The sequence below is a fragment of the Schistocerca cancellata genome, chromosome 1 (assembly GCF_023864275.1).
Source record: "Schistocerca cancellata isolate TAMUIC-IGC-003103 chromosome 1, iqSchCanc2.1, whole genome shotgun sequence".
Classification (NCBI taxonomy): Eukaryota; Metazoa; Arthropoda; class Insecta; order Orthoptera; family Acrididae; genus Schistocerca; species Schistocerca cancellata.
In genome coordinates, this window is record NC_064626.1 from 984927950 (window position 1) to 984941979 (window position 14030).

Consider the following 14030-nt stretch of genomic DNA (forward strand, 5'->3'; position numbering starts at 1 on the left):
GGCAACATACAATGAGCGTGTGCTAGACTTTCAAATATGAATCAGATTATTTCAATTTCTCAGCACGTTGTTCCATTCACAAAGATAAGTGACTCGCTCTATAGCCTTAATGAATTACCACTTGCGGCAGCACAACTGATTGTATAGTAGATTGGCGGGCAACCGCATTTTCAGTACACATCCAAGAAATTCCATTATAATGCGCGTGCCCGCGGTATTTCACGGGTTAATTCGCGCGCATCTGCGAGCGCTCCCCTAGAAGCGCGCGCGGCCGCAGCTGGTGCGCGCGCGCGCGGCTGCATTAGTTCCGGCAAACCGGTATTTACGCATGCCGGCCCCGGCACCGGCGCCGGGGCGGGCGTAGGCAGTTCGTTTCCCGGCCGCTCTATTAATCTGTCGCAATCCTCGCTGCGCGGCCCCACTTCCCATGTGTGATTTATCTGTGCAATTGAGAGCGGATTAATACCGTGCCGCTATGAACAGGAAAATTAATCACCTCACACAGCTGGATGTTAGCGCGCCCTGCCGTGACGAATTAGCAATTAGCGGCTTCCTGGGGCGGCGCGCGCCCTGCAAATGTTTTCATTTGTCGGCCGCCAAGAGCGCCGCCAACTTCATTTCGTGCTCTCCTGAAAGTAAAGCGGTGGGGCTGCTGCGGCTTTGATTTGGTGAAAATTGCTCATCAGACTGAGAAAATGAAACCTTTTTAAATCTCTATATTCATAAGAGAGAGTTTGGTTAAATACTCATACCAATGTTCATTCTGAAATACACATTTAGTTAATTACATTAGAGAATTAAATTTTTCGGTTCTCATCATCATCACAATCGAAATGAATTCAACAGATGCAATATCACTTGTACCATCACTCGGCGGAAAAACCACAAACAAGGTTCAGCAGGGGAGATGAAGTCGCTTACGCTTATTACGTGAGAATGAGGACTTGGTTCTCTTGCCACCCGGTAATGGAAATGCCGCTGTGGTCCTGCAGTTATCAGATATACATATCGGAAGCTATTATCCTGCAGTTATTAGGTGATACATATCGGAAGCTGTGGTCCTGGAGTTATTAGATGATCGGAAGCTTAGTCGCGATCCAACACTGACCAGCGTTAGAGGCTACCACAAGAATTCAAAGATCTTAGCAGTAATCCAAGCGCTTTCAAATTTAAACTGAAGAGTTCCCTCATGGGTCGATCCTCCTATTCTGTCAAGGAGTTCCATTGAAAACTAAATTAATTCCTATGTTACATTGTTGACTGCGTTTATATAAACTTACAGCTTGTCATCTTTTTACGATTCATAAACATTTATTATTATTATTATTATTATTATTATTATTATTATTATTATTAACGTCAAATCTCCGTTAAGGAGAGCACTAAAACACAATCAGTTTTCATGTATTTTATTTGTCTTTCTTTTTTCTTCCCAGAAACCTCTCATATATTCAATGTGTTTCTTCTTCCTCTCTTCTGTCTACTTCTTTATTTTCGTTCATCCTATGTATGTGTCCGTTGAACTTTGTCCTTCTTTTCCTCATGTTTTTAATCGTCTCTGTCTATTCGCATAGTTCTTTTGTCGGTCTTTTTATCCACATCCCCTCTTTCTGAATTCGCCTGTAGATCTTTCTCAGTATTTTCCTTTCTTGTTTTTCCATCTCCTTAATTTTCGTTCTTCCCTTGATTACTGTTGTTTCTGAATCATACAAATGCTCTGATAAGCCTACTGTATTGTAGTGCCTTAATTTGGCATTGATGGAAATACTTATTTTGTTGTAATTGTTGTAAGTCTATATGCTTTTCGTCGTTTTGTAATACTTTCTTCACTGGATGATGCCTTCAGTCCTGTTTTCTGTATAATCTCTCCCAGGTATTTGAAACTATCTACTTGTGGTTGTTACCAGCGAGTGTCTGTCTATGGATTTTGTATCCACGTACTGCCTTTTTTCATATGAGGTTCGTAGCCCTTTTTTGGCTGAGATATAATGTAGGGTCTCTAAAGCTTCCTTGGCTTCTTTTCTGTAATTTTTTATGACAGCTATGTCATCAGCAAAGGTCCGACACTTTATGTTGACTGTTTCCTCCTTCTGTCTCATCATCTTTACCCCCATTGAACCGTTTGTCCCATGTCCTGATAATTTTCTCTAAAACCGACTTAAATAGAATGGGTGACAGGCCATCTCCCTGCCCCACTCGTGTCTTGATTTCGAATGTTTCCGAGATCTCTCCTATAAACTTCCCTTTGGATGTTGTAATTGTTAACTTTTCTTGGATTACCTTTCTGGTTCTGTTGTCCACCTTCATTTCATTCAATGTGTTGAGTGTTTCTCTGTCTATGGAGTCGTAGGCCTTCTTGAAGTCGACGAATGTTATTGTGGTGTTCTGGACTTCCTTGTCATTAATATTTGCATGGGGGCTTAATTAAAATTAAATATGAATGCAAATATTTTTAGTAGCTGTATGTCCGATTACGCAAGTCTCGTAAACGGCTGGCCCTGACTAGTATTATTACGCAATCTGACTGCTTAGAATGACAACAAAGAATGTAAGAAAATTTTCGTTAACACAGTTAATTAATTAAGTCCCCAGCAACTATAAAATCTACGAAGCCAACAAAGCACAAGTGTAGCTGTTCTGTATGTGGTAGTGTGACTCAACGCACATCTGGCACGGTTCTTCTTCAACAAGACAAGAAATTTTAAATACCAATTATACTGACGTGATAAAAGAAAATTAGAAATACTATAATTGTGCAGGAAACCCAGAATTACACTCTAATACAAGAACACACGCCAGATGCTTTGTTGACTGGACCTGTAATGAAGCATTATTCAGGACACACAAATAATAAGAAAATAAAGAACAGTAGTTAGTTACCTTAATTTATATTGACGAAAAGCACTCAGATCATTACAATATCTCCATTGGAACAACATCTGCTATCTCTCCCATCAAATAACTGCATTAACATGGAACAACACTCTCCACTACCGCATCTCACTCTGACTTCAGCTACAAGCAGTGTCCACCACAACTTCTCGGCAAGAACTGCCTGCCGCTACGTCTCAATAATCACTGCCAGTGGAGGCGGCGGAACAATACTCTCTGGCGCGATTTTTGGCGCTGTGGCTCAGTGTAGCCACCTTTCATATGCCCTTCCTCCACGGGCTAGAATTTGATGGTATTTATGCCAGCATTGGTGGTGAAAATACCACCAAATTCGTCAAAAAAAAATACAGACAAAAATAAAAGATAATATTAATACGTAAATATCATATAACTAGATAAAATTTTGGCTTTGCACTGACCTTTCAATAGCCTAATATACAAAATACACTAAGCAATACAAATTCTTTCATACATGTGACTTTACATAATAGTTTACACAAGTATTATGTGGTTAAACAGTTCAATCAATAGCGTCAGCAATGACGAATATGTACAGGTAAGAGTCTCATAACTTTTCACAAACAGTAATACACAAAAAATCAGTTTATACAAATATTCACATAAAATGTTTACACAACAAGTGGTTGACAGTTCCAGCAGTAGCACCCAGCAATGTTGAGTAGGTGCAGACTCCAACAGGTGACATCATTTCAGTAGAAGCAGTCCATCAGTGTCACCCAGCAATGTTGAGTAGGTGCAGACACCATCAAGTGACATTATGTCAGTAGAAGCAGTTCCATCAGTGGCACCCAGTAATGTTGAACAGGTGCAGACAGCAACAAGTGACATCATTTCAGTAGAAGCAGTCCATCAGTGGCACCCAGCAATGTTGAGCAGGTGCAGACACCAAGAAGTGACTTCATTTCAGTAGAAGCAGTCCATCAGTGGCACCCAGCCTTGTTGAGTAGGTGCAGACACCGACAAATGACATTATTTCCATAGAAGTAGCTCCATCTGTGCACCCAGTATTGTTGAGTAGGTGCAGAGAGCAGCAAGTGACATCATTTCAATAAAGGCAGTTCCATCAGTTGCACCCAGCAATGATGAGCAGATGCAGAGAGCTGTCCATCATATTCACTATCACTGATCATTCACTATCACTGATCATTAGCAGAAATTAAACATGTCCTAGTGGCACCAATCATGTAGAAAAAGTACAAGTAACAGTCCATAATTTCACCATCACTAATCAGACAGTTCAAGCATGAACAATAGTTTGAATGCACATACAAATGCTTTTACAATGCTCTTACACTAAACATACAAATCATAACAAACACACAAATGATATCAGATAATTGTCATATTACTATTACAAATACACAAACATCAGTAAACCTATAATATTTATGGGTGTCAGTGCAAGCCACTACAAACAAATAAAATAATATTTAGGAGATAGGTGGGTAGGATTAGGAAAGGAAAACACTCAAAACACACTCACTCATCTTTCATCCACATTAAGTACTACTGTGTAATTGAATTGTGTTAACTGTGTGAATCCACTTCTGTCAAAATTTCATGTTCATCATGTGTATCAAGTAGTAGTGACAGCAATGTATAACAGTCAATAACAGTTAAGTCAACGTCATAGTCATCATGTCAAGACCAATGTTTGCCAAGCCAAATAAAAATGTACGGTTGCTGAACAACTGTCAGTGTGCCAAGATATGCAACTTCCTCTCTCCAAAAAAAAGTACATACTGCTTAGTGATTTAACAAAGTGTGTGTAGACAATCTTCCTTCCATTTTAGTGTTCTAGTCTGCTATCTTCATCCTCCTTGTACCATATAGACCAACAAAAAAAAAATTATGCACCTCACTTATTTTACCTCTTATACACCAAAACTCCAATCAACTTCATATAATCTCAATACCTCAATAATACCTCTTCAATACGTCGATACATATAAACCTTATTGCCAGTATCATTTCACTTCCATAACAACTCTTTCCTCTAGTCAGTCTCCTCGATCGAGTACAGATAAAATCCTAATGCAAACCTCCTCATCCCATACAATCCGAAGACACACTGTCAACACACAACCTCTGTGTAATCCATCTGACCAAAATCTTCTACTCATTATGAATTATAAACAAAGAATGCATACATGACCTCTAACAGACTTAGTTCGAATAACTCTCAGTAATTAAGTACGATTACAGAGTGTGAATGATCCTAATATTTCACAGTGTGTACACCACTTCAAGAATTATGGCAAACAGAAGCAAACATGTGGAGTATTTCTTGTGTCAAGTGTCACTTCCTATTTCAATTGCTCACGAAAAATGCAGTGTAATAACTGTGTTGGTATGTCATGTCGTTAGCTTCCTTCCTATTGGCATACATTTATACAGCTTTCATAAAACCTCCAGCTCATGTGACTTCTATGAAGTTTCTTGTACTAATGTCGTTCGTCGAATTATAGCAGTTCATTTTCTTATCTTAAAAATATAAGGCACTGAGCGTAAGCAAGGCAAGCAATAGCGAGTAAATATACCAGTAGTGAACAGAATGTCAACAAGTGGATGCAGCACAATTCTTACAACGAGGCTCTGCCAAGCAAACAATCTGTAACTAGTACCATAGTGTAACCTAAACTCTATGTCCGTACACTGTACATCAGCATTGCTATATACCAAATTAAAGTATAGTTATGACAACAAGCAAAAATGTGTAAATGTGCAATCCATACGCATAGCAGTAAACATATATCTTACGTACTAAACAGGTCATTAGCATCGTATCTTAATAAGTAAACATGAAGGCGCAAGCAGATAAATCACAAAGTATAACTTACATACCTAACCACATCAGCACAATTAATCAGGTGACAATTATAATTTAAATAAATAGGCACAGCAGGCACATAATTAAAAATATGACATCAGTGAAAAAGCAGTGCAGCCAAGCGATGCATAATATACACAAGTAACAATCCAGTTCATTAATAATTATTGTCAAAATCAGTTAACGTACGCAAGCACGTCACTTCACAAGTAATTTCATAGAACATGAAATTTAGCACAAAGTATGAATCACGTAATCGCGAGCAGCAAATTATGTCTAAAGTACGTACCTAAGTGGAAATACGTTACCTTAAAAATAAACTCAATTAATAATTACCTTTTTAGTTTATTACTTTCTTCTTCGAAATGACATTTTTCCTGAAATTTTCTCGATAGCAAGTCGTCTTAACGTCGGACACGCACAGAATTTACCTGAAGTTCTTAAATATTTTATAGAACCGTATCCTGAAAAATACTGAATGTTAATAACGTAATTCATCAAGTCATTATAGCTTTATACTGAATTTAGTCGGAGAAATTAGACTGTGTATTTATTTACGGCTGTCAGTGCATTCGCACTGAGCGCTCGATCAGCTGTAGGCGCGTGACGTAGGAAGTGATTGTTTGCGGTCAACGACTGCCTTGTGCGGCGCGCAGACTTGACTGTTGCTTTGAGTATATGCCGCCGCCAAAACACAGCGCGGTATCCTTGTACTCTCCGTGTGTTTACATACAACTGTTAGTTTCTCAAAAGTATGTCATTCTACAAAAATTTTTCAAAAGTATATCATTCCACAAAAATTTTAACATTAGATATATGATGTATTCCCTTAGAGCGTCGTGATTTAAGAGTTTCTACTTCGACAGTGTTATCATGAATAATTTTGCGAATTCTATATGGGCCGTTATAAAGCAGAAAAAATTTCCGACACAAGCCTTTTCCTTTGTGAGACAAACGATGAGCCTTAATTAACACCTTCTGACCAACTGACAAGATTTTTAAACGACCAGGACGCTTAGCTGATATCTCTCTTCTAGCAGCCGCAGATGCAATATTTTGTAGAGCCAGGTTGACAACTTCAGAATGCCGCAGTTTCCGTGTAGGCGGAAAAGGAACGATTTCAGAAATGCGATTTGTCGGTGCTTTGTTTTTTAATATCAGTATAGGTGGTAAAGAAGTTGAGTCGTTAGGAAGTTCATTCAGAATGTTTTGAAAAATATGAAGATACTGATCCCAAGTTCTGTGATTCTGATGACAATAAAGACGACACAATTTATTGATTTCCTTCATCCATCTCTCTGAAGCGTTAGATTGAGGGTGAAAAAGTGAAATGAAAATTGGTTTAATTTTACGACGCCGTAGAGTACGAAGCCAAATTTTAGAACGAAACTGTGATCCATTATCTGATATAACCTTATCAACATGAAAGCATTAGATACTGAACGAGCTGTTGCTTTGCGTAACGGTGTAAAACACACATATTTTGATGTCAACTCCACTGCTACGAAAATGTACGCAAAACCATTAGTAGACCGAACCACTGGACCGAACAAATCAACTGCAGCCATGTCCTTTAATTTCGCTGGAATGATAGGAAACAACGGTGCTCTGTGAGAAACTGTCGGCGGCTTAGCCCTTTGACATAATTTGCATTTGGCAAGAACAAATCGAATACGTTTTTCCATATTATTGAAGCAGCAATTTTCTCGTAATTTATGAAAGCATTTTCTGGGACCAAAGTGTGCATAACTGAAATGCGTATACCAAATCAGCTTATTAACCCACTCATCAGGAATACAAACTAACCAAACAGAGTTGTCGACCGATTTTCGTTTAAAAAGAATGTCATTGCGAACTAAATAATGCTGTCTAATCGCTACGCTTTCCTTTCTCCTCCACTTCTCCTTAATGTCCTTCCAGATTGGATCCTTATTTTGCTCCTTAGCAATGTCCTGGAGCGAAGACGAAATAAAGTTCTCAAACGCAACACCTTGAATATACATCAAACAATAATTGTTTTCCTTGCAGTCCTCTTCAGCACTTTGTTTCAAGCCCATAGGTGCACGTGATAAAGCATCAGCAACAATATTTGAAGAACCCTGTATGTAAACAATACTAAAATCAAATTCCTGTAGGTACAACGCCCATCGTGACAATCTGCCGTGAGTTAATTTTGTTGACATAAGAAATTCCAGAGCTCGATGATCGGTGTAAACCTTAGTATGTCTGCCAAACAAGAATGTCCGAAATTTTGTAAAAGCCCAAACAACAGCCTAAGCTTCAAGTTCCGTAATCGAATAATTCTTTTCTGATTTAGAAAGAACACGACTTCCAAATGCAATAGTCTTTTGTACTACAACGCCGTTTTCTTCTATCTCTTGAAATAAATGTGCACCTAGCCCTTTGTATGATGAGTCCGTTGCCAAACAAAAATCTTTAGATAAATCCGGATGTGAAAGAAGTGGAGCAGCAACTAAAGCATCACGAAGTTGTTCAAATTCTGACTGAGCTTCCTCATCCCAACACCAATTAGATTTCTTTCCAGATAGTTTACATAAACGAGGTGTGGCCAAATCGTCCAATCTAACAAAGCGTCTAAGAAAATTACAGACGCCAAGAAAACTACGAACATCACGTTTTGTAGTAGGAACAGCATAATTACGAATAGCGTCTAATTTTTCTGGATCAGGAAGAATACCTTCTGTAGAAATAATGTGACCGAGAAATTTCACCTGTGAACGACCAAATTCAGATTTCTCCAAGTTCACAGTAATGCCAACTCTTGCAAAGATACGTAACAATGAATCCAAAATTTTGTTGTGCTCACTCCAAGAATGTTTAGCAATAAGAATGTCGTCAACATATGAAGTAATATTGTCACGAAGATAAACAGGTAAAATTTCATTTAAGCTGCGAATGAATGCTGCTGAAGATACAGTAAGTCCAAACGGTAATTTCCGAAACTGGTAACAGTTACCAAAGGCCAAAAAGGCAGTATATTTTCTACAATCAGGGTGGAGTTCTATTTGCCAAAAACTTGCGCGCATATCAATCGTGGATAAAACTTTAATTCCATGAAAATGTTGAAGAAGTTCATCTAAATTTTGTGGACGGTCAGTTTCAGGAATGATGATATTATTTATCTGTCTGGAATCCAGAACCAAACGAATTGACCCATCCTTTTTAAGAACAACGTGTAATGGGCTAGTATAAGGACTGACTGCAGGCTCAATAATGCCCTGATCTAACATGTACTGAAGTTCATTCTTAACCTTGTCTCTGTAAGCCAAAGGAATAGCGTACGTTTTCCCGCGAAATGGTGTGTGTTCTTTTACTTTAAATAAATATTGTAAGCCTTGTATAGTTCCTGTGTGATGACTAAATACTGTAGCATGTGAAGTCAAAATGTGGTGCAGCTCTTCTCTTGCAACGTCATCTGGCACTTCAGCTTTCTTAACCTTTTCATTAATTAATTCTTCGCTATTAATTATATCATCCATCGCGTCGCTGTATCTATTGTCATTGTCATGAATAAACACATTGTCGTCATAATGCTCAACGAAAACATCAGAAGTAAGAAACCTTAAACATTTTGTATGTGACTCAGATCTTGTTAAACACTCGAAAAATTTCAAACATTTCGGCATTCCGGCATTCCGGCAACAGTCAAGTTCACACTTCCTTCTTTAAAGTTCAAAATTGCCTTATGTGCGTTAAGAAACTCCATACCTAATATAATTTGTGTACTGAGTAATGGAACAATAATAAAATTAGCAGAAAATTCGTATCCTTGACAATTGAAATTTAGGTTGGTCTGTTGTTTAACTTCTACACCCTTTCCAGAAATCGCTCCTCGAATTGTAGTTTTAGAAATAGGTAACACAGGACAGGCAATAGTTCTTTCACATATACGAAAAACTGATTCACTAATGACATTCAATGGGCTCCCAGAATCTAAAACTGCAGTGAACTTATTCTTACCCACACATACTTCAATAACAGGATGTAAAAATGCGTCTACATTATTTTCCTTTTCGTCTAACAAAATGTCTCTCATGTCTTCCAGGCGTACGTAGTGTAAAGTCGTAGTGTCATTACTTTCTGAACCGTCTATATTGCTGCCAGAAGCCGAAGCTGCAAGTCATTGTCGATTGTTTGCGTCACGTCTTTGAGTATTCGCGTCATTCCGCGGATCCATTTCTACGATTTTCACTTGTCTCTCTGAAGTTCTGTCACGTGGAGAATGCCAGTTAGGTCCCTCCTGTCTGTTAGATACAAATTCTTGGTTGTGTCTGTTATTAAAATTTCTGTTTTCCTGTCTGTCTGCATAACTACTTCTTGTGTAATTTCGACTGTCACTTCTGAAATTATTGTTGTATCTACTACCCTGGTTATTTCTGTAGTAAGAATTTCTATTACTGTATGAATAATTTCTGTCTTGATGATACCGATTACTGTTTCCGTATGATTGATCATTCCGGTAGGAATTACTGTTATTATAATTGTCTGTGTAATTTCTGTTAGAACGTCTGTTATTGTCATAAGGCTGGTATCTATTGTCCTGTCTGTTACGTCTGTCATTCTCAAAGTTCCCCATATAACGCCCGTTCCGATCACTATCCCCTTTCTCTGAAAATCTATTGTAATTACTGTTACTGAAAAAGTTACAAGAAGTGCCGTCATCGTTGTCATACTCAAGTTCTTGCAACAAAGTCTTAAAGGTCTCAATGTCGTCTTTACATCTTCCGGCTAAAGCAATTTGTCTTATGGATTGTGGCAGCTTAGTTAAACAAATGCGAATTAATTCAGTCGGGCTATAAGGGTTGGAAAGGAACTGATTCTTTCGAATCATGTCTTCAAAATATTCCGCTGGCGTGCGGAATTCAGACTATTTGAAATTACGCTGCATGATAAGACTGTGTTTGACTCTGTCTTGCGTGTTTTCGGACCAATATGCCGATAGAAATGCATGATAAAAATCATTCAGATTATTACAATCTCTAATGAGTGCGCGCATCCGCGTCGCCGGTTCGTTTTCTAAATATCCACACATAAATTCCAGTTTGTGACTTAATGGCCAATTTGGTGGGAGTGCGTACATAAATTGATCTAACCATGCACATGGATGTATGTCATTCTTAGAATTGCGGAAGATCTTAAATTTCCGAACAGTCAAAAAGTGTTTATAGTCAAAGTTTTCGCCTCGTGGCGACAAAGACCTACCGCGTCTGTCCCAGTCCCAATGTCGATTATTGTCAAGTTCGCGCGCCTGGCGCTCTCTTGTTGCATCCCGTAAATGAAACAAATTATTTTCTTCAAACCCCTCTGGTATCTGTGATTCTAAATTTCTTTTGCCGTCTTTTCCTACGATTTCGCCTTCAATTTGTTTGACTTGCTTTTTTAATGCCTCAAATTCCCTTTTCACGCGTTCATTAAATTTTCCCTGATTTTCAACATGTTTATTTATGCTCTGGTACTCTTCGGTTTCTGAAAATGGCAATGGAGCTGTGTCATCTGAATCTCTGTCCCCATTTAAACTAAGACTTGTCAATTTATCTGCAATCTCCTCAACTCTTTCCGCTAAGTCACCTATTTTTTCTTTCTGTTTATTTACGTCTTCTGTAAGTGTCGCGACTCGCGTTTCAGTATTAACACATTTAGTAGCTAACTGTTCATACTGTTGTGTTAGGTTATTTAATCTGTCATTCGGTACGGATACCTCGATTCTCTCAAATATTTCTTCCTTATCTTGTGCACGTTGTAAATTTAATTCTGAAAATTTTTGTACTATCGCGCGATCTCTTTCTTCCTGTTCTCTATCCTGTTCCTTTTGTCTAATCTCTACTGCAATTAATCTATTATTGTGAGCATTCAAAATCGGTTGTACTTCTTCTCTAATTTCTTTCTTTAATTCATCTTTCATATTTTTGAAACATGTCCCTATTCGTGAGTCTAACCGTGTTTCCATTGTTTCCATCTCTGTTTTAATTGTTCCTATTTGTGTTCCCATCTCTGTTTTAATTGTACCTATCTCTGTTTTAAATTCAGATCGTATCTGTGATCCCATTGTTCCCATTTGTGATTCTAACCGAGATCCCAAATTTAGTATTGCACTCATCAACTGCTCCGTGTTAAGTTGTTCGAAATTCTTTTCGCCCCTAACATTTCCCACAAAACTAACTTCCTTCTGCATAGCTGTAAGGCTATCTCTGTTCGATACTATTTCAGAATCCTCTATCGTTAATCTCGTATTCTGTGAATTTTCTGATTGAGAAAAATTTTGAAATGGTTCCGGACTATTTTCCCGAATTATTACATTGTTTTCCACTTCATTATCCATCATACTGTTGTCCTGTGTTGGCGAGTTCGCCATGTCAACAATTTCGTTATTCTCACTATTAATCAATTTTGCCTTTTTCATTGATCGCGTAATCATTTACAAAATATACAAAACTGGTCACTATATGAAAATTACACACAATGACACCTCATCTTCAACAATACCATTCACACGAAATATTTCCCTCAAACACGATTAATCGAACAATTGAAATAATTGCACCAAATCGTCAAACGCGTATACAAGGCAATAAAAATTAAATTTTGAAAAATACCATTAGAAGAATGCCAATTACCAAATCTACACATGCAAAATAGACTACAATTACTAAACTACAAATTACTACAACAATACTACTGTCTACTATTTTTACAATCAGAAGAATTCCAAGGGACGATCCGAAGCAGCGGTCGCCACGTGCATGGGGGCTTAATTAAAATTAAATATGAATGCAAATATTTTTAGTAGCTGTATGTCCGATTACGCAAGTCTCGTAAACGGCTGGCCCTGACTAGTATTATTACGCAATCTGACTGCTTAGAATGACAACAAAGAATGTAAGAAAATTTTCGTTAACACAGTTAATTAATTAAGTCCCCAGCAACTATAAAATCTACGAAGCCAACAAAGCACAAGTGTAGCTGTTCTGTATGTGGTAGTGTGACTCAACGCACATCTGGCACGGTTCTTCTTCAACAAGACAAGAAATTTTAAATACCAATTATACTGACGTGATAAAAGAAAATTAGAAATACTATAATTGTGCAGGAAACCCAGAATTACACTCTAATACAAGAACACACGCCAGATGCTTTGTTGACTGAACCTGTAATGAAGCATTATTCAGGACACACAAATAATAAGAAAATAAAGAACAGTAGTTAGTTACCTTAATTTATATTGACGAAAAGCACTCAGATCATTACAATATCTCCATTGGAACAACATCTGCTATCTCTCCCATCAAATAACTGCATAAACATGGAACAACACTCTCCACTACCGCATCTCACTCTGACTTCAGCTACAAGCAGTGTCCACCACAACTTCTCGGCAAGAACTGCCTGCCGCTACGTCTCAATAATCACTGCCAGTGGAGGCGGCGGAACAATACTCTCTGGCGCGATTTTTGGCGCTGTGGCTCAGTGTAGCCACCTTTCATATTGTTCTCAGGCATCAGATCTGTTCCCTCCATGATCTTTCGTTTCTGAACTCTTCTTGCTATTCTCCTACCTGTAGATCTGTTCGAGGATGTAGCTGATTTAACGGGGCTTTTGACAGAATTTTGTATGTGAAATTCCTAGTGAATATGTAGTGAAAGTCCTCTGTAGTTATTAGGGTATGTTTTGTCTCCTTTCTTGTGGAGGGAGTGTTTTATCGCTGACTTCCATTCTTCTGGCACGTTTTCTGTTTCCCAGATTTTTCTGATGATTCTACGTATTATGGGTGTGATTTGTTCGTTGTCTAATTTCCAGATGTCCGCAATCGGTCTGTCCTCTGCAGGTGCTCAGTTATTTTTCACTGATTTTATTATTTTCGCGATCGCCTCGTGTGTTGGCTGTTTGGAATCGAAGTTGGGTTCTGGCTTTTCGAAGTGTAGGATCTGCATCGTTTATCAAAGGCTAGTAGAGTGTCAAAGTACTGTGCTAATATTTCACACATCTTATTCGGGTTTGTTTTAAGTGTTCTATCTCGTCTTTTGAAGAATAAGCTCGGTGGTTGGTATCCTGTCGTATATTCTCTGAATGTTCTATAAAAATTTCGTGTGTTGCTTTTGTTGAAGTCCTCTTCTATCTCTTTCAATCTGATGTTTTCATAACCTCTTTTTTCACTGTGGTTTATTTTCAAAATGGTCTTCTGTATCCTGTTGAATTCTTCCCATTTCTTAAATGTTCTACGACAGTTAAATTTTTCCAGGATCTGTCACGGTCATGTTCCCCCATCTGT